At 43.7% G+C, this 23,040-nt stretch overlaps 1 pseudogene; it reads left to right on the top strand.

Annotated features, from left to right (window-relative positions):
* LOC120046005 overlaps positions 1 to 23,040 on the top strand; it is a 44,580-nt pseudogene that overhangs the window by 10,685 nt on the left and 10,855 nt on the right.

The raw sequence follows: 23,040 nt of genomic DNA on the forward strand, positions 1-23,040 counted from the left end.
GCAGTAGTTATGATCCTAGTGGTCAGCGTTCGAATACATGGAATGCAGCAGCATCCACAAAGCACCAGTATCGCAGTGAAGACAGATATAGATACCAGTATGGAGGAAACAAGCATCTTATATTTCCCAAACGCATCCATCCAAGAGTCCCACATAGAGGTGTCAACCCCGGAGTGGTGCTTCATCTTCTCATTAAGTGTACGAAGACCCTCTAAGGCAACAGTAAGACTACCATCAGTTGCTGTGTTATTGGGAATGAAAGTACAACATTGCTCCCCGAACATGGCACAAACACCTCCGCGTTCAGCCAACAACATATCCACCGCGATTCTATTTTGGAATGCCATCAGGGATGTAGCTGCCAATTGTCCATGGACCGCCTCGAAACCTTGTTGAGTCCAATTACCTAATTTTTTAACCAAAAAACGAGAAAATGTTAAACCCTCAGGTCCATCCCTCTATACAACCTGTACCAGGTGGGCTCGTCGCCACCCGGGAACTTCAAACCTTCACAACAGGGAGGACAAACATCACTTTTTATTCATTCGACAACCTCTACTACAGCAAACCAAGGGTCCTCCTCTGTCAGGCCCACTCTCCTGCGAAAGCTTGATTCCGTATCAGCCTCTCCAACTGGAGCATCAAGCAACGGCATCATACCAGAGGTCCTTGCCCCATCTGTAACAGACTTCTTCAAACAAGGTATGATACAGGTAGCACAGCACATGAGCATAAGAAAAACAACAACTAGAGTCAGAAATCCAGTAACCATCATTGTAGTGCCAGTATCCATCATTGTAGTGCACTTACCAAACCAACCACCCAGCCAGGGGAACAGTCCACTCTCCTCCACACCTGCAAGACCCTCCATCCCCACCGATAACCTTGCCAACCCACTCAGAGCTTTTTGAAATGCTCCCATCCGGACTAGTATTGTTAGGGACAAACGTGCAACACTGTTCTCCAATCATTTTACATACACCTCCCTGGTTGGCCAGTATCATGTCTAGTGCTAGCCTATTCTGTCTAGCAGTTCGAGAGGTGGCATCCAATTGTTCAGCCATCCCCCTAAGTGCAGTGTGGGTGTAGTTGACAAATCATTGTTGATTATATTAAAGATAATTGATCCAGGCATTTTGTTTAGTATCACCAATAGCTGGGCCAATGGTGGGCATCAGATGCCACAGACCATCATTTCTGTTTAATGCCTGGAATTCGTGGGGGGACCCCTATTGGGACCCCCAACAGGTTGGTGTGGATGTTATCTGTCCCCTCGGACCAAGGAGCGTCACGGCTCTGCCATCTCCTGGGTTGGTTCCGAGCCTCTGTGTCATGTGCAGCTCTCAGAAGTTGGTCAGCTGTAACCTCAATAATAGGCAATGGTGTTATCAGACTGGCCAAAGCACATGTGCCCTGACAATCTACTTTCAAAATGGGGTCAATCGCCTGGCAGGTCCACACATCCACCATACATCAGCAACACCTCCAGTTAATAGTGGCATTGGTGATGCAGGTAGCAGTAGGGAGCCTCCCATAGTCTATACCCCTACCTGTACCAGTGTTACAGCTGTAATATCCCCCATATGCCTTAACCCCCCATGGTGTCTTCTGGGGAGGGACTTCTGGGAACACAAGACTCAGAGTTTTACACAGGGTTGAATTTGGCTTAAACTTTCCAATATGCACATCCAACCTTCCCCATTACTTAGGGCAAATGGGTGAGCAGCCAGAATAGGTCTGGCATGTCCACATACGACACAGTCCTTTCTATTTATTGTTTTGCAGGCCAACCACATATTCTCCCTTTCCTCATAACCAGTTTCAGTCCCCAATTGTTCACTATCTGAGATGTCTTTTACATTTATTACCTGTCCCAGATTGGAGAGCTTAGGTGGTGGTGTGGGACTTGGTCTTGAAGTGGTGGAGGAGGCCGGCTGAATCCCTGGTCCGTTGGAACTGGTGGTGGTTCTGGCAGCACTGTGATGGTAACATCCCCATCGTATCCTAAACAGACAGCTCAGGACCACAAGCAGTCCTGTAAAACCCCATCCTTTCCCAGAGAACACATCATCAGCTAGAGACCAAGCAACACTTTCACTTCTATGAACGTACACAGTGAGGAAAGGTCGGGGTCAGGGAATTCTTCATTAAGGAGTTGACCCCTGAGCTTTATTAGCATCAGTTCTTCTCCTTAACTCTGTGATCATTCGGCAGTGTCAGTGTGTCTCACCCTCCAAGTGCGATATGCCCCCAGGTCGAGTGAATCACCTTCTCCTTTAATTCATCTGTAACGCATAAAATCCTGGACATACAGGTTTGGTTAACCACCAGTTTCTCATTTGTTTTATCTGATTATATATTTAACTTCTATACCTATTTGTTAGCTATAATTATTATTATTTTTATTTTTATTTTATTTTTATAATTAGTTTATTATCCAATAGGCCCCATCCTATCCTAGACCACAATGTACCCATCCCCCTCTTGATACCTGGCTCTAGCCAGGTAACAACCTTACCTATTCTAAATAATGACTTAGGTAAGAATAGTAAAATATTCTTATGTTCTACATTATCATGTAGGAGCGCCCCTTTCATGTCTCCATTCAGTAACTGTTATCTACCCATTCTGTTATCCATGTCCTGGCGCCCCTTCCGAAACTCCCCTCTCTGCTCTCAAACCTTCAAGGTCTCAGCAGTGTAGGGAGGGCCTGTCTGTCTGCCCTTTCCCTTATCTGTCTGTAACAACTGTTTTGTTTCCAAATTTTAACTAAATGTCTCACTGTTTGGCTTCATCTAAACTCATGTATTTTTAGAAAAACATGTCTATGGTGGCAATTTCTAGAGTCCTTACATATTAATTTACCTCAAAACCAGTATACCAAATGACCACAAATGCTTTATCTACATGACCATCCCCCGAAGCTGATCAGACTTCAAGAGACAGCCATGATGCAGGTCAAAGGTTACAACACCCCCTTACATTCGTGTTCCATACCATGTCTAGACCTATTAAAGAACCCCTTATCTTTAAAAATTAAACATTTCCTTGTCTAATTAAAACTCAGAAAATAAAACTCTGAATATTCCATATATGAGTGTGCCCCTTTAAGATACCTTGTCTCTGGGAACATGTAAATCCCCTTAACCCAATCGTTTACTACAAACAAAACATAATTACATAGTTATACCTGTCACAAGAATTTAAAACATGGCCAAGAGGATTAAGTCCTCACCACATTAAAGCTCAGGCTTGGACTTAGGTACCGAGCGGCGACCAGTTAAAAAATAGTTATTAACCTGACCCGGATTTGCCAATTCAGCACGAGCTCCCGAATGATCAAGCTCAGTTTAATTCCGATGCTACCTAGAAGGGTGTCCGAGGCGTGTACGAGGTTGCCAACAACTTACATCTTCAACTTACACTAACTTCTAGTCCCGGACACTGATACAAACTTGAACAGACACTTCAATCTTATGGATACTCCTAGTTCTAGCAACTAGCCCCATTTCTAAGATGTGTCATTACTTCTCACTTATCTTACGGATACTCCTAGTTGCAACTAGCCCCGTTTCTAAGATATATCAGAATAAATGGCAGATATCTTTACACAAGTGCCTTCACATGTAAATACTTTATACCCTGCCATTGGACCTTGTGATTTGTTGTACATCAAGAGCGGGCATATGACCTCCCTCTCTTGGTGTACCACACATCTATCTTAGCCTTCAAAGTCTGATTGGCCCTCCCACGAGGTCTTGAGATTGGGGCCTGTACATTTATATTGTTCCTTTCCCCCTGCCCTGTCCTGTATTTTTTGTTCTAGGTATTCATTGAACTCTAGTTTTGGGCCATTAGCGGCTGCCATGGTAAATTTCAGGATCAGGTTTGACTATCTTAGTGCACTTAGCCCGTCACTGGCCGAGGCCAGCAATGTATTCTCGGTGCTGACACCGACTTATCTCTGGTGCCCCACACTCGTACACAAAGAATTATTTACAGCAGTTATTACTGTTAAACAGATTTTGTTAATCGAGTTGTTATATATTTTCCCAGAAGGTATCAGAATCGCCCTTCTGGAACAATATATCTACGAACTCAAGCGCTGCTAAAATAATTATCAATTCAATTATATGAATTATTTTGCAAAAGTTATCAGCGTTTTTCAGTTTTTCGAGTTGTTATATATTTTCCCAGAAGGTATCAGAATCGCCCTTCGGGAACAATATATCTACGAACTCAAGCGCTGCTAAAATGATTATCAATTCAATTGTAGGAATTATTTTGCAAAAGTTATCAGCGCATTTCAGTTTTTCGAGTTGTTATATATTTTCCCAGAAGGTATCAGAATCGCCCTTCGGGAACAATATATCTACGAACTCAAGCGCTGCTAAAATGATTATCAATTCAATTGTAGGAATTATTTTGCAAAAGTTATCAGCGCATTTCAGTTTTTCGAGTTGTTATATATTTTCCCAGAAGGTATCAGAATCGCCCTTCGGGAACAATATATCTACGAACTCAAGCGCTGCTAAAATGATTATCAATTCAATTGTAGGAATTATTTTGCAAAAGTTATCAGCGCATTTCAGTTTTTCGAGTTGTTATATATTTTCCCAGAAGGTATCAGAATCGCCCTTCGGGAACAATATATACACGAACTCAAGCGCTGCTAAAATGATTATCAATTCAACTGTAGGAATTATGGAAATACCAACATCACAATAGAGGAAAAATACAAGTCAGTTTTCAGCTCGGCGGCTGCACCACGGGCCAAAAGAAAACTCAGCTGTCCTCCCAAAAGTTATCAACTAGTGAGTCTCGTGAAAAGGCCAATCTTACACAACATTTCAAATTAACATTTCCACATTTAGTTTTAACACATTGATCGCAGGTTAAGTTCTTCACAGTGCATTTAGTTAAGTGCCACGTCAACCATTTGTCCGACTATCTGAACTTGTATTTTTGTTTTATTTTGTTGATTCCCCCTAGGTAACTTCCAAGTGTTTTAACCAATCAAATGTTGTTAAGTCTGGGGAACCTTTTCTAGACTTGGATTCTCACGGAATTCTCACTCAACCCGACTGTCTGAATCTTTTTATCAAGTCAGTTACAATTATCTTCTACCCGACTATGTGGATTTATCACAACACCCATTTACTTAGATTCTCACGGCTTCTACCCGACTATATGAATCTGAGTCTCACGGCTTCTACCCGACTATGTGACTCTCTATATCTCAGATATCTTTACATGTTTACTTTTACATTTACAATAGACATTTATCATAAATTTGACAGTAACCCATACTCAACCTCAGTACTTCTGATCTTTAATTTGGATTTTCCTAATATACAATATGCAGATTTTTGATTTAACAGGTTTCTGCTTACCTTTGTTTTGTAGGCCTTATAGATCAGTTTCCTGAGGTGAGCTAGATTCCCGGCTGCTCCTTCGACAGGTCACCCTTCCTTTCTGATCCGTCTCTCACTTGTCTCTTTTCTCTATCAACTTTTTATGGACCGAATTCAGAGAAGAAAACCATCCTCTGCTACCAATTTGTTGATAATACAAGTTTACTGGAGAACTGAGACGAAGTAGAGACTCTGGACAGGGTGGATGAGGTTTAATTAAATGCAATTTATTCAGAGGTAAAGATATCTGAAATAGCGTGCACGGACCCTTTTCATCAAGCTCAAATGGAACTATCCGAAAAAAGAAGCCCAGATAACAGAGTGCATATACATTTTATACAGTACAGAAAGTAGGTTGAGTCTGGAAGTTCTGGTCCTCTGGTTGGTTCTGATGAGTTGGGCGAGGTCTCCTTCAGGCCAGTATCACTGTCCCATTGGCTCTGAGTAGAGTTCTTTGTCTTCAGAAATGTTCAGCTAAAACAGGAGATTAGGTGTGTGCGTAGATGTTCCTATTTTGACATTTCTGTGTGTCTCTGTAAAATGTTCAGACTGAAGAGGAGTTTTTGTGTGTGCGAAGATGTTCCTGTCTTATCTGTGTTTATGAAAGGTTTACGTCAGCCCTCTGTCCTTGGGTATGTGTGTGTCTCAGTTTCTCGTGATATGCAGTACCAGGCACCACTTTTCTTATCAGTCTTTATGAAAAGGCCTGTGTCAGCCATCTGTCTCTGGGTGTGTGAGAAACCCTGCTTAGAAAGAAGTTAGTTATAACAATGTAATAGCAATATGCTTGTGTTATTTTCAAATGGTATTTATTACAGTAGCGGCGAGGAGAGGGATGGAAGCTATACTGTTACACTGGCAATACTAAAGTGCCTATAAGAACATCCAATAGTCAAAGGTATATGAAATACAAATCGTATAGCGAGAAATAGTCCTATAATTCCTATAATAACTACAACCTAAAACTTCTTACCTGGGAATATTGAAGACTCATGTTAAAAGGAACCACCAGCTTTCATATGTTCTCATGTTCTGAGCAAGGAACTTAAACGTTAGCTTTCTTACATGGCACATATTGCACTTTTACTTTCTTCTCCAACACTTTGTTTTTGCATTATTTAAACCAAATTGAACATGTTTCATTATTTTTTTGAGGCCAAATTGATTTTATTGATGTATTATATTAAGTTAAAATAAGTGTTCATTCAGTATTGTTGTAATTGTCATTATTACAAATAAATACAAAAAAAATGTCAGATTAATCGGTTTCGGCTTTTTTTGGTCCTCCAATAATCGGTATCGGCGTTGAAAAATCATAATCGGTCGACCTCTAGTATGTTTGGCGGCATGAGTGAAGGATGCTTTGTTGCGAAATAGGAAGCCGATTCTAGATTTAATTTTGGATTGGAGATGCTTAATGTGAGTCTGGAAGGAGAGTTTACAGTCTAACCAGACACCTAGGTATTTGTAGTTGTCAACATATTCTAAGTCAGAACCGTCCAGAGTAGTGATACTGGACGGGCGGGCAGGTGCGGGCAGCGATCGGTTGAAGAGCATGCATTTAGTTTTACTTGCATTCAAGAGCAGTTGGAGGCCACGGAAGGAGAGTTGTATGGCATTGAAGCTCGTCTGGAGGTTAGTTAACACAGTGTCCAAAGAAGGGGCAGAAGTATACAGAATGGTGTTGTCTGCGTAGAGGTGGATCAGAGAATCACCAGCAGCAAGAGCGGCATCATTGATGTATACAGAAAAAAGAGTCGGCCCAAGAATTGAACCCTGTGGCACCCCCATAGAGACTGCCAGAGGTCCGGACAACAGGCCCTCCGATTTGACACACTGAACTCTGTCTGAGAAGTAGTTGGTGAACCAGGCGAGGCAGTCATTTGAGAAACCAAGGCTGTTGAGTCTAATAATGTGGTGATTGACAGAGTTGAAAGCCTTGGCCAGTTCGATGAATACAGCTGCACAGTATTGTCTTATCGATGGCGGTTATGATATCGTTTAGGACCTTGAGCGTGGCTGATTTGCACCCATGACCAGCTCGGAAACCAGATTGCATAGCGGAGAAGGTACGGTGGGATTCGAAATGGTCGGTGATCTGTTTGTTAACTTGGCTTTCGAAGACCTTAGAAAGGCAGGGTAGGATAGATATAGGTCTGTAGCAGTTTGGGTCTAGAGTGTCTCCCCTTTGAAGAGGGGGATGACCGCGGCAGCTTTCCAATCTTTGGGGATCTCAGACAATACGAAAGAGAGTTTGAACAGGCTAGTAATACGGGCTGCAACAATTTCGGCTGATTATTTTAGAGAGGGTCCAGATTGTCTAGCCTTGCTGATTTGTAAGGGTCCAGATTTTGCAGCTCTTTCAGATCATCAGCTATCTGGATTTGGGTGAAGGAGAAATGGGGGAGGCTTGGGTAGGGGTGGCCAGGTGGAAAGCATGGCCAGCCGTAGAAAAATGCTTATTGAAATTCTCAATTATTGTGGATTTATCGGTGGTGACAGTGTTTCCTAGCCTCAGTGCAGTGGGCAGCTGGGAGGAAGTGCTCTTATTCTCCATGAACTTTAGAGTGTCCCAGAACATTTTGGAGTTTGTGCTGCAGGATGCAAATTTCTGTTTGAAAAAGTTAGCCTTTCCTTTCCTAACTGCCTGTGTATATTGGTTCCTAACTTCCCTGAAAAGTTGCATATCGCGGGGGCTATTCGATGCTAATGCTGTACGCCACATTATGTTTTTGTGCTGGTCAAGGGCAGTCAGGTATGGAGTGAACCACGGGCTACATCTGTTCCTGGTTCTACATTTTTTGAATGGTGCATGCTTAGTTGCCAGCAGCAATACACCCTGCATATCACTGCTGGCTTGCTTCTGAAGCTAAACAGGGTTGGTCCTGGTAAGACACTGGATGGGAGACCAGATGCTGCTGGAAGTGGTGTTGGAGGGCCAGTAGGCGGCACGCTTTCCTCTGGTCTAAAAAATATCCCAATGCCCCAGGGCAGGGATTGGGGACACTGCCCTGTGTAGGGTGCCGTCTTTCAGATGGGACGTTAAATGGTGTCCTGACTCTATGAGGTCATTAAAGATCCCATGGCAGTTATTGTAATAGTAGAGGTGTTAACCCCGGTCTCCTGGCTAAATTCCCAATCTGGCCCTCAAACCATCATGGTCACCTAATAATCCCCAGTTTACAATTGGCTCATTCACCCCCCTCCTCTCCCCTGTAACTATTCCCCAGGTCGTTGCTGTAAATGAGAACGTGTTCTCAGTCAACTTACCTGGTAAAATAACAGATAAATAAAATACATTTAAGATTGTGAGGAATGACCTTTTAAAGAATAACCAGGCATCTTCTACTGACGGAATGAGGTCAATATTCTTCCAAGATACCCAGGCCAGGTCGATTAGAAAGGCCTGCTCGCTGAAGTGTTTTAAGGAGGGTTTGACAGTGATGAGGGGTGGTCGTTTGATCGCAGACCCATTACAGACGCAAGCAATGAGGCAGTGATCTTTGAGATCCTGGTTGAAGACAGCAGAGGTGTATTTGGAGGGCAGCTTGGTTAGGATGATATCTATGAGGGTGCCTGAGCTCCGATAACCTGTTCTCCATAGGACTCTCAGCAGTGGATGAGCTCCGACAACCTGTTCTCCATAGGACTCTCAGCAGTGGATGAGCTCCGACAACCTGTTCTCCATAGGACGCTTACAGTGGATGAGCTCCGACAGCCTGTTCTCCATAGGACGCTTACAGTGGATGAGCTCCGACAGCCTGTTCTCCATAGGACGCTTACAGTGGATGAGCTCCGACAGCCTGTTCTCCATAGGGCTCTCAGCAGTGGATGAGCTCCGACAGCCTGTTCTCCATAGGACGCTTACAGTGGATGAGCTCCGACAGCCTGTTCTCCATAGGACGCTTACAGTGGATGAGCCCCCCGACAGCCTGTTCTCCATAGGACGCTTACAGTGGATGAGCTCCGACAACCTGTTATCCATAGGACGCTTACAGTGGATGAGCTCCGACAGCCTGTTCTCCATAGGACTCTCAGCAGTGGATGAGCTCCGACAACCTGTTCTCCATAGGACGCTCAGCAGTGGATGAGCTCCGACAGCCTGTTCTCCATAGGACGCTTACAGTGGATGAGCCCCCCGACAGCCTGTTCTCCATAGGACGCTTACAGTGGATGAGCCCCCCGACAGCCTGTTCTCCATAGGACGCTTACAGTGGATGAGCCCCCCGACAGCCTGTTCTCCATAGGACGCTTACAGTGGATGAGCCCCCCGACAGCCTGTTCTCCATAGGACGCTTACAGTGGATGAGCTCCGACAGCCTGTTCTCCATAGGACGCTTACAGTGGATGAACTCCGACAGCCTGTTCTCCATAGGACGCTTACAGTGGATGAACTCCGACAGCCTGTTCTCCATAGGACGCTTACAGTGGATGAGCTCCGACAGCCTGTTCTCCATAGGACGCTTACAGTGGATGAACTCCGACAGCCTGTTCTCCATAGGACGCTTACAGTGGATGAGCCCTCCGACAGCCTGTTCTCCATAGGACCCACCTCTTGCAAAAAATGCTCACTCTCCAACAAATGAAGAAAGTTATCCTAAGCATGAGCTATGGGACAGACTAGAGCTTCAGATGTCCTCCACAGAGCAGTCCAGTACATTGTGGGGAGAGAAGATCCTCAAATTGGCCAGCAGAGTGACCAACTATGGGACTGCCAGGTCAGTAGTATGGATGCCAGCACCTACCCAATGGCACATTGACCTCCCGGGTGGCGCAGTGGTCTAGGGCACTGCATCGCAGTGCTAGCTGCGCCACCAGAGTCTCTGGGTTCGCGCCCAGGCTCTGTCGCAGCCGGCCGCAACCGGGAGGTCCGTGGGGCGACGCACAATTGGCATAGCGTCGTCCGGGTTAGGGAGGGTTTGGCCGGTAGGGATATCCTTGTCTCAGTATGTAAAATGTAATAAAATGTATGCACTCTACTGTAAGTCGCTCTGGATAAGAGCGTCTGCTAAATGACTAAAATGTAATACATTGGTACCTAGTTACCACAAACCTACCAATGATCTCGCTATACCTCTCAGAGGACGAAGTGCTTCATATAGTTGAAGTTCTCCTCAGCTCCCTACTTCAGAAGACACCACTGAGAGGCTGTCTGTCTCTCTCATTTCCAAACATCTGCTTGAGAGCCTCATTCTGGTCGAGTTACCCATTACTTACTCTGCTGTGGTCAGATGTGTCACTCAAAGGATTGTAGGGATTTTCAGCAGCACCCCAGACATGACCCCAGTCCATCCAGCACCCATGAAGTTAAGTGAAGTCAGTTGTTCAACAGCTGGAGACAAAGTAAGTGCAGTAACTCAGTCAGACGGAAGCCCCTTCTGCTTTGAAGAGACTGGAGGCCATATTCCAACACATACTGAGCTCTAGTACGACTGGAGCCTCTATAACCCTATGTGAAAGTCAAGCTGATAACCTTTTAAGCTTACTTCAAGTCACCGATGCTCTTAACCCAGATCGAATGTCATCTGAAGACTTTTCAGGGCTCTTTTTGTTCTTATTCCTCATGGTCACAGACACACAGCTACATAATAACGTGAAGCCTTCAGTGACAAGACATCTGCCGAATAATTCCCATCATGTTTTAAAGATTGTGCATGGGAGTAGCCTCTTGGAGGCAGCTTTGGCAGCTCTCCTTTCACACTGCAATAAGGGCCTCTCAAACTGTGGACAGCTCTGCTTGGCTGACTTTCCTAAAAACCATCCAGGATTTCATCCAGTCCCTGATCCTATTGATAATCCACAGAAAGAGCAGTGTCTGTCTCAGCCAATAGAAATGCATCACCTACTTGGTCAATAGCAAGGTGGCCGTTATGGCTTTATCTACTGTCCCAGGAAACACTGTTCTCCGTACAGCTCCTGCTTACGTCTTTGAACACGCTGTGCCAGGCCATGACCTCCAGCCTCAGCAAAACCAAGCAGCTAGATGAGACCCTGAGCCACTTGCTGGGGAAGAGCACTGCTGTCATGGGCCCTGCCATCCAGGCCAGCTTGACAGACAGTCTGCTAGGCCAGACCTTCTCTGTGTATGCGATGACCGGGATGGTGAGGAGCGAGCTGGCCTGCGCTTGCCTACAGGATGAGCCTAGTGAGGGCATCACCCAGGAGAGTCTAAGTCACATGGGTCTCTATAGGATCTTCAGCCAGCAGATCCTACGAGAGCTGTGCCCATCCTAGCACCCCATGGACTTCCTGGTCTCATCACTCCACTACTTTTCACTCTCTCATTCCACAACAATGCACGTTTCTTTTTCCTTTTTAGATTGACATTGACATTGACATTTTAGTCATTTAGCAGACACTCTTATACAGAGCCACTTACAGTTAGTGCATTCATCTTAAGATAGCTGGGTGGGACAACCACGTATCACAGTCATAGTAAGTACTATTTTCCTCAACAACGTAGCTATCAGCAAAGTCAGAGCTAGTAAAAGAAAAAGAGATCAGACTTGGTAGTGTGTTCTGAGATGGTAGCGTGTTCTGAGATGGTAGTGTGTTCTGAGATGGTAGCGTGTTCTGAGGTGGTAGTGTGTTCTGAGATGGTAGCGTGTTCTGAGATGGTAGCGTGTTCTGAGATGGTAGCGTGTTCTGAGATGGTAGCGTGTTCTGAGATGGTAGCGTGTTCTGAGATGGTAGCGTGTTCTGAGATGGTAGCGTGTTCTGAGATGGTAGCGTGTTCTGAGATGGTAGCGTGTTCTGAGATGGTAGCGTGTTCTGAGATGGTAGCGGGTTCTGAGATGGTAGCGGGTTCTGAGATGGTAGCGTGTTCTGAGATGGTAGCGTGTTCTGAGATGGTAGCGTGTTCTGAGATGGTAGTGTGTTCTGAGATGCTCACCTGTACATTGTGGGATTTCCTGCTACTGATAATAGCTGTAATAACCCTCCAGTAAATGTCCAAGTAAATTTCCTGTACCATCACTGACAGACATGGGTGACTAAAACAGACATCATTCAGAATTTCACAGAATTTCTCTTGAAAACAAAATAATAATAAAATACAACGAAAAACGAAGTTTCTTGCCAGCTGCCTGATTCCAGAAACCTGCTGAAAGGCATTCTGACTCATTGCATCTCAGATGATGTCTGCCTTGGTAGTAAGTATTCACTGTGACTTTTGATGTGCTGTGCTTTATTGAGGACTGTTCATCCAAATAAGTGAATGCCGCTGAAAAATATTATTTGAGGTAGAATCATGCAAAATCTAGTTCTGGTAAAGGTACAATGTGTCCTCACATACAAACCTGCTTCCATGCTTCAAGAGGGACAAAACAAAGCATTGGATTGGCTTTGGCATTGACTTAACATGGAATTGAAGGGTAAATGTGTTTCCTATTTAGAGTAGAAACCCCCTTAGGGCATTGCAGAAAGAAACACAGTCTGGCAGTCCGTTACAAAGCATGTCACGCTTCTCCTGCTCTGCACTGTCTCCCGTGTCTTGGATGTGATTTGGGGGAAGAATTGGTTTAGCTGGGGAAAGCCAATTTTGGGCTGCAGCAGTAAGTGTCTCCCTCCCTGTCTCAGTCTCAGTGTGCAGCAGGGAGAGTGACTACCGGTCCCATTTAATCAAGCTGAATCTGATTTCGTTTATCGATATGGCCCACTCTCACCTCACTGCAACTCTGCAGGAAGAACTAACTTTAGGTGTTACCACACACAACTACAATCCTTAACTGTGTCCACAAGACTTACAAACAGGAATGTTGTCTCACTCCAATTGGAGTTCAGTATCTCTGTTCTTCTCTCTCTTTCTGTCCCTTGTCTCTGGTTCAACTCCCACTGTCCTCTCTTCTCTCAGTTTCTAGTGAAGGAGTCTGGCAAGCAGACAACCCTGACCGCTGCTCTGACCATGCCAGCGCTGGACACTCTGCTCCGTCATGGGGAGGGGATGCTCTCCAACCCCCATGACGTGACCCTGGTATGGGGGCCCTGCAGTTTGTCCCCCTTGAACATCTGATCATGGAGGTCTACCACGCTACCTTTGAGTCCATCCACGAGGCTCTGTTTGCAGTCATCCAGTGTCACTCGCAGGTTAGTGGCCTAGGTTCGATACATGTCACTTCATGCATCTTTTTATGTTTTTACCCAATCCTTGGGCATAAGAATGGTTCTTTCTGGGGATGTTTTTAGTTGATGTCATTGTGATTATGAAACTTATATTTGATTAATTTATTTTATCTCTCAATATTCCCTTTGTCCATGGAGTTCTTTGATGTATTTTGGAGGGCGTCTTGTGCTGAATAACACTACAGCAGAGCACATTTTGCCTGGGGTTTGATACCACTACAGCAGAGCACATTTTGCCTGAGGTTTGATACCACTACAGCAGAGGACATTTTGCCTGAGGTTTGATACCACTACAGCAGAGTACATTTTTCCGGGGGTTTGATAATACTACAGCAAAGCACATTCTGCCTGGGGTTTGATAACACTACAGTAGAGCACAATTTGCCTGCGGTTTGATAACACTACAGCAGAGCTGGTTTGCCTGGGATTTGATAACATTACAGCAGAGCACATTTTGCCTGGGGTTTGATAATACTAGAGCAGTGCACATTTTACCTGGGGTTTGATAACACTACAGCAGAGCACATTTTGGGGTTTGCATCACTTCTCTGAAGTACAACACAAGGAGCCCTGTTTTGTGCTCTTCTAATCTCTGGTCGGGGATTAGTTTCATATTCACAAGTAGGTTCTTCTGATTTTCCTTTTACCCAGGGAGTGAGGATCAATCATTGTCAGTGCTGTGGATTCCTTCTTCTCCCTCCTTCCGTTGAACCACAACTCAAGCCATGCTTCTCGGTAATCGAAAGCCCTAGCACTTTAATATGTCCATGTACAGAGTGTCTGATTTGTGTTTAATTTGCTGTTCACGATAGAAAAAACAGTACTTCCTTTATTGTGTCATAAACAATGGAATACAAGGCTTAGACAGGTAGATGGAAACAGCGGTTGCATGCTAAGGTGCTAGCACAGACATTGTGCACTGCAGCAAAGGGAATATTAGAGTTGCTCTCTTGGCAAGCGAAACGGTTGGCATGCCTAGTGTTTTATCCTGCAGCCAGGAAATCTATTTTAATGTAATTTGGTGCAAACATCAGTGTCCACTGATCCACGGTGTGGACTGACCCTTAGAAAGATTTAGTCTTGTTCATAATAATAGTTCTCGCTGAAGCAAAATTTGAATCATACCTTTTCACTACCAAAATCACATTAACTTTATTCAATTTACAATACTTTGACAATAGCAAGCAACTCTATGCTATATGGTTTTTCATTATCAATCCCCTGTAATCTCCCTGTAATGATGCGCCTCCTGAAGGCTTCCCTTCTCCCTGTAATGATGCGTCTCCTGAAGGCTTTTGACACTGTGTAGGTGTTGCCTTGGGAGGCCTTATACTTGCATGGACAAATAACATCTGTCTACACACCTGTCACACAGGTTTACCTAAATGTTAATACAGAATCTTCTTTGGCAGCTGCTGCTCCAATTTCTCTAGCTTGATTCAGCCTATCACACAAGCACCAAAGGGAGTGACTAGCTTACCCCTTCCCCATTTGCCATGACTATTATACTCAGTCAACCTTGGATCTTGGCCAGCACATAAGTTAGCCCGTTTCCACTTGACATTGAACATATTTTGGGGGTGCTAACCAAAGAAAACATCCCACTGCCTCCCACTGTAGGCAATAAAACAGAATAACTTCAGAATCAATTTCTGAAAAGGCCTGTTGGTCTGTGCCAGATGGGTGCTTAAGTGGAGGCAGATGTGCTCTGGAGAAGGGCACGTCTTTGGCGTGAACACTGGAGGATGTGTGGAAATGATTACCTCGCCGACTGATGACTCATAGGAACATGGTAGCTCCTGAGCCTGAGAATTGAGGGCTTTTTTTTCTTCTCTTTCTCTCTCATTGGGAGACTGATAGCACATGGCACCTTCCTCTCCTCGGCCCATATCAAAACAATTACAGACCTCCAAGAATAGGGTCTAACAACCGTCTGACAAATATAGACCCACACAAATGCTTCAGTTTGATTATGTATTAGATTTTTTCCCCTCAAATGTAAAATGCTTTAAAAGCATGTTATAGCTAAATGTAATACAATCTAAATGTCTTTCAAATGCAAAGTTGTCAAAGTTGAACTTTTTATAACGTGGCCCTTTTTTGGAATGTGCACAGGTGAAAGCGATGCAGTCTTACCTTAACTGTTTGTACCACCTGGAGGTCTCCACATTCACTGGGGGAGACAGAAGGGTGAGGCTGAGAGAGGTAAGGCCATCGGTTCATTTAATCATTTATTCACTCACTCAGCCACTACTTCATACGTTAATCCAAGTATTCACCCATTAACTCATAATCTCAATTGATAGGAATGACATTGGCATTTACAGGAATTGTGTGCATCCTATATACAGTATTATTCATCAGTTTCTATTTTCCTGCTGGTTCCCATTAAAGAACAGTGACCAACCATCTTCATGTGTACTAAATGTCTTCATGTGTACTAAATGTATTCATGTGTACTAAATGTATTCATGTGTACTAAATGTCTTCATGTGGATTAAATGTCTTCATGTGTACTAAATGTCTTCATGTGTACTACATTTCTTCATGTGGACTAAATGTCTTCATGTGTACTAAATGTCTTCATGTGTACTAAATGTATTCATGTGTACTAAATGTCTTTATGTGTACTAAATGTCTTCATGTGGACTAAATGTCTTCATGTGTACTAAATGTCTTCAAGTGGACTAAATGTCTTAATTTGGACTACATTTTTTTACATTTTAGTCATTTAGCAGACGCTCTTATCCAGAGCGACTTACAGTAGAGTGCATACATTTTACATACTGAGACAAGGATATCCCTACCGGCCAAACCCTCCCTAACCCGGACGACGCTATGCCAATTGTGCGTCGCCCCACGGACCTCCCGGTTGCGGCCGGCTGCGACAGAGCCTGGGCGCGAACCCAGAGACTCTGGTGGCGCAGCCAGCACTGCGATGCAGTGCCCTAGACCACTGCGCCACCCGGGAGGCCAGTGTCTTCATGTGGACTAAATGTCTTCATGTGTACTAAATGTCTTCATGTGGACTAAATGTCTTCATTTGGACTAAATGTCTTTATGTGTATTAAGTGTCTTCATGTGTACTAAATGTCTTCATGTGTACTAAGTGTCTTCATGTGGACTAAGTGTCTTCATGTGGACTAAATGTATTAATGTGTACTAAATGTCTTCATGTGGACTAAGTGTCTTCATGTGGACTAAATGTCTTCATGTGGACTAAGTGTCTTCATGTGGACTAAGTGTCTTTATGTGTACTAAGTGTCTTTATGTGTACTAAGTGTCTTTATGTGTACTAAGTGTCTTTATGTGTACTAAGTGTCTTTGTGTGTACTAAGTGTCTTTATGTGTACTAAGTGTCTTTATGTGTACTAAGTGTCTTTATGTGTACTAAGTGTCTTTATGTGTACTAAGTGTCTTTATGTGTACTAAATGTGTACTAAGTGTCTTCATGTGGACTGAATGTCTTCATGTGGACTAAGTGTCTTCATGTGGACTGAATGTCTTCATGTGGACTAAGTGTCTTCATGTGTACTAAATGCTTTCATGTGGACTAAATGCCTTAATGTGTACTAAATGCCTTAATGTGTACTAAGTGTCTTCATGTGTACTATATGTATTTTTCAGCCTAAAGGGCACCCTTAATCATCACACCCCTTGACAAATATACTGTATGACACAGACAGCCGGTTGTTTTAGAAGTTGACATGATATTTAGCCTGTGTTGCTCCCAAGGGAGTCCTCTGTATAAATGTGCTGTCAGTGTCAAACAACTCCAGCATGCTTAAGGGATGTGATTTTGGGAAAGAGGTCATCTTAATGGGAGATTTTAACATTAATTATGAAGGCAAGTCTTGTAGGAAAACCCTCAAACAGATCACTAATACCTTTGACCTTATACAGCTAGTTAAAGGGCCAACCAGGGTGACTTGTTGTTCTAAAACACAGCAATAAACCAGAGAGAGTGACTAAATCATTCATTATGGTTTCTGGGCTATCTGATCATAATCTGACACTTATAGCCAGAAAGATTTCTAAGAGCAGGTTTAACCTCTCTACTGTTAGAAAGCCGGATCAACTAAGAATACCTAAGAGTGAATTAAATTATTTTGAAAACGCAATTAAGGGAATTAACTGGAATGATCTCTTGTCGTATACAGATATGGAAGCTGATTATCAGGTTTTTATATCCACAATCCAGACTACAATAAATGGCTTCCTAAAGAAAAGAAAATCCAAACCTGGCAAAAATAATACTCTTCCTTGGCTACATGGAGAAATCTGGAAAATGACGATGAAAGATCATGCTCTAAAAACAGCCCCGAAGTCCAAATTAGAGCATGACAGATGTAGGTTTACCATGTTGAGAAATAAGGTGATGAAAGAAATCAGACAGGCCAAGGCAAACTTTTTGATCAACATAATTGGTGAAGCAAAGGGAAATTCTAAATGATCTGAGATCAAGCGCTAGTGAAGTGATCTCAGTGATCTAGCGATCTCAGCGCTAGTGAAGGACACTCAACCTGTCTTCATCATAAGGGAGGTTTCTGAGTCAGAGGTGAAAAAGGTGATTATCTCACTAAAGAACTCTAAAGTCAAAGATGTGTTTGGGCTGGACTCTACCTTTCTTAAAAACTACAAAGAGTCACTCATTGGCCCCATTACTAAGGTCACCAACATATCTATTGGTCAGGGGTTGTTTCCAAGGGTCTTGAAGTCGGCCATAAAAACGGCCATCATTAAATCAGGCAACCCTGCTGACGTAAGAACTACAGGCCCATCAGTATATTACCTGTGGTGTCCAAGGTTGCTGAAAAGTGTGTAGCAGAGCAACTGATTGCCCACCTCAATAACAGCCCCTTCACATTACCCTCCATGCAGTTTTGCTTCAGAGCAAAACACTCCACAGAAACAGCCAACTGCTTTCTTCTTGAAAATGTGAAGTCCAAGATGGACAAAGGGGGCATTGTAAGGGCTGTATTTCTAGACCCAAGGAAAGCTTTTGATACTGTTAACCATGAGGTTCTCATCACAAAACTGTCCAAGTTCAACTTTTCCCCCGAAGCCTTGAGATGGATGAAATCATACTTAGAAGGCAGAACTCAGTGTGTCAGAGTGATGACGTGGTCGTGCCTCAAGGGTCAATACTGGGGCCCCTCTTGTTCAGCCTGTACATTACTGATCTGCCTTCTGTCTGTACTGGGTCTGAAGTTCAAATGTATGCAGATGATACAGTGATATATGTGCATGCAAAGAGCAAACAACAAGCTGCACGAGAACTCACTACTGTAATGGTCCAGGTTACAAAGTGGCTCAGTGACTCATGTTTGCATCTCAATGTGAAAAAAAGTCTGCATGTTCTTCACAAAGAGGGCAACTGATGCTACTGAGCCAGATGTCTATGTGTCAGGGGAGATGCTCCAGGTGGTATCCGATTTTAAGTACCTTGGCATCATACTTGATTCCAATCTCTCTTTTAAAAAAAGGTAACTAAAAGTTCAACCTAGCTCATTTCTGATTCATGCGAAATTGTTTGACTACAGAAGTAACAAAACTGTACTTCAATGCTATGATACTCCCCCACTTAACATACTGCTTGACTAGTTGGGCCCAAGCTTGCTGTACAACATTAAAACCTATTCAGTCTGTCTACAAACAGGCTCTCAAAGTGCATGATAGAAAGCCCAATAGCCATCATCACTGTTACATCCTCAGAAAGTATGAGCTCCTGAGTTGGAAAAATCTTGAGCAATACAATCGACATATGTCTTGTATTCAATATCCTAAATGGTCTAGCTCCCCTCGGCTTAGTACTTTTGTTAAACAGAAAATGCAAACTCATGGCAGCAGATCCACAAGGTCTGCCATGAGAGGTGACTGGATAGGTTCCTTAAGGAAAAGCACCTTTAGTCAATCTGCTTTCTCTGTGAGAGCTTCCCATGTCTGGAACTATCAGACACACACAACTGCACCACCTATCACACCTTCGCAAAAAATATGAAGACATGGCTAAAGGCCAATCAGACTTGTGAACATAATCCCTAGCTGTGTTTTGCCGCTTTCCATGTTGTCTGTTGTCTGTAGGTGTGGAAAAACTTTGTTGCTATTATGGACTTTGTTTTGTTGCTTTTTGTGCTATTTTTTCTGTCTGCATGCTACGTGTTGCTTGTTCTATGTTCCTCTGTCTGCATGCTACGTGTCGCTTGTTCTATGTTTCTCTATCTGCATGCTACGTGTTGCATGTTCTATATTTATCTGTCTGCATGCTACGTGACGCTTGAGTTTCTCTGTCTGCATGCTAAGTGTCGCTTGTTCTATGTTACTCTGTCTGCATGCTATGTGTTGCTTGTGCTGTTTCTCTGCATGCTACGTGTCGCTTGTTCTTTGTTTCTATGTCTGCATGCTACGTGTTGCACGTTCTATATTTTTCTCTGTCTGCATGCTACGTGTTGCTTGTTCTATGTTTCTCTGTCTGCATGCTACGTGTTGCTTCTTTTCTCTGTTTCTCTGTCTGCGTGCTACGTGTTGCTTGTTCTCTGTTTTCTGTCTGCATGCTACGTGTTGCTTGTTATATGTTTCTCTGTCTACATGCTACGTGTTTCTTGTTCTATGTTTCTCTGTCTGCATGCTACGTGTCGCTTGTTCTATGTTACTCTGTCTGCATGCTACATGTTGCTTGTTTTAAGTTTCTCTGTCTGCATGCTACATGTCGCTTGTTCTATGTTACTCTGTCTGCATGCTACATGTCGCTTGTTCTATGTTACTCTGTCTGCATGCTACGTGTTGCTTGTTCTATGTTACTCTGTCTGCATGCTACGTGTTGCTTGTTCTATGTTACTCTGTCTGCATGCTACGTGTCGCTTGTTCTATGTTTCTCTGTCTGCATGCTACGTGTTGCTTGTTCTATGTTACTCTGTCTGCATGCTCCGTGTTGCTTGTACTATGTTTCTCTGTCTGCGTGCTACGTGTTGCTTGTTATATGTTTCTCTGTCTACATGCTACGTGTTTCTTGTTCTATGTTACTCTGTCTGCATGCTACGTGTCGCTTGTTCTATGTTTCTCTGTCTGTATGCTACGTGTTGCTTGTTCTATGTTACTCTGTCTGCATGCTACGTGTCGCTTGTTCTATGTTTCTCTGTCTGCATGCTACGTGACGCTTGTTCTATGTTTCTCTGTCTGTATGCTACGTGTCGCTTGTTCTATGTTTCTCTGTCTGTATGCTACGTGTTGCTTGTTCTATGTTACTCTGTCTGCATGCTCCGTGTTGCTTGTGTTATGTTTCTCTGTTTGCATGCTACGTGTCGCTTGTTCTATGTTTCTCTGTCTACATGCTCCGTGTTGCTTGTTCTATGTTTCTCTGTCTGTATGCTACGTGTTGCTTGTTCTATGTTACTCTGTCTGCATGCTCCGTGTTGCTTGTGTTATGTTTCTCTGTCTGCATGCTACGTGTTGCTTGTACTATGTTTCTCTATCTGCATGCTACGTGACGCTTGTTCTATGTTGCTCTGCATGTGCTCACTGCTCATTTGTTTGTCTGTATCGTTATTGTAATTGTTTTTAATAACCTGCCCAGGAACTGGGATTGAAAATTAGCCGCCTGGCTAAAACCGGCACTTTTACTGAAATGTTGATTAATGTGCACTGTCCCTGGAAAAATAAAAATAAACTCAAATTCGTGTTGTCACCAGGCTAACCAGTCCTGTTAGTAGGGCAGGACTATTGCAGGATAAAGTAGAATATTATAGGTGTGTCTTATCATGTTATATTATGCTATTTCACACATGAAACTGGGCCTATTTTAATCAGCAGAGCTCATCCAGTGGAAAGAGAGAAAGGAAGAAGAATGGTTTCGCCTTTAGTAATGTTATATTTCTGTAGCTGGTTGTATACCCTGCTGGTCCCCGAGGACTGGATCAAAAGCAATGTGAGGGAAATCTAACATTCCCACTGAGGATGACAGAACTGTCGTAGGAGACATGAAAAGCACAGTGCACAGCGGGAGTCCCGGACAAGCTCGTGGATGGACACCTTTTAAAGTCCTGTACTGCTGCATGCATCCCTGATGAGTTGAATCAGTGTTGAGGAGCTGTATTCAGCTTTGTGATCAACATATTCAGGGATACATTATGTTTTCCTGTTTCTAAAAGGAGCAACATAATCTCAACATCAAAGCCTTCCTGACGTTGTTGACGAAAAGGAAATAATGACATATTCAATTATGCAACAGTAATTGTCTTCAGATGGGGTTTATTTTTAGAAATCATATATAACACGTTGTTAGTGTTCGTCTTCCTCAGCCGAAGGAGGCCAACTCTGTACACATCTAGGCAGACCTCCCCTGTTCCAGGCACAGGAGGAAGGGTCAACAAGAGGAGATGGAGAGGAGCAGCTTGTTGATTTGAACTAGCATATAAGGCTCAGTGCATCATGTATCAGGTCCTGGCTGGCCCTGTGAAATATAGTAACCCTCACAAGTGACAAATTGCATGGAGAGTGGGTTGTTTAACAACACCTCTCACCCTGACAACAGTGGCCATATTTCTCCTCTGTTTGTTTTCAGCATGTGAGCTGTGCTTTACTGTACATCTAATCAGTCAAGAGAGGAAAGCAGGGATGGAGAAATTGTTCCAGCCGGGCCTTTGTGTTCTCTAATGGGCTATACTGTTTGTTTTCTGCAGACTGTGAGCATAAACATTAGTTTATACACAATTATAATGATTAAATAGCTTTTGTTGCTCCATATTCTGCTCTTAGCTATCATGATTAATGTCTCAGCTTATACAAAACCCTGTTGTTATTGTTCTGCTCTGTCACAATGCATTGAAAATATATTCATTCTCAGCCGCACCCTGGAGATTTGATTCAAATGCTGTGCTGTCATCAGTTATATCCAGCCCACGTCTGTGTCAGGAGCACAGTGCACTCTGAACACCCACTGTGCTGTCATCAGTTATATCCAGCCCACGTCTGTGTCAGGAGCACAGTGCACTCTGAACACCCACTGTGCTGCATCAGTTATATCCAGCCCACGTCTGTGTCAGGAGCACAGTGCACTCTGAACACCCACTGTGCTGCATCAGTTATATCCAGCCCACGTCTGTGTCAGGAGCACAGTGCACTCTGAACACCCACTGTGCTGTCATCAGTTATATCCAGCCCACGTCTGTGTCAGGAGCACAGTGCACTCTGAACACCCACTGTGCTGCATCAGTTATATCCAGCCCACGTCTGTGTCAGGAGCACAGTGCACTCTGAACACCCACTGTGCTGCATCAGTTATATCCAGCTAACGTCTGTGTCAGGAGCACAGTGCACTCTGAACACCCACTGTGCTGCATCAGTTATATCCAGCTAACGTCTGTGTCAGGAGCACAGTGCACTCTGAACACCCACTGTGCTGCATCAGTTATATCCAGCCCACGTCTGTGTCAGGAGCACAGTGCACTCTGAACACCCACTGTGCTGCATCAGTTATATCCAGCCCACGTCTGTGTCAGGAGCACAG

The sequence above is a fragment of the Salvelinus namaycush genome, chromosome 4 (genome assembly GCF_016432855.1).
Source record: "Salvelinus namaycush isolate Seneca chromosome 4, SaNama_1.0, whole genome shotgun sequence".
Lineage (NCBI taxonomy): Eukaryota > Metazoa > Chordata > Actinopteri > Salmoniformes > Salmonidae > Salvelinus > Salvelinus namaycush.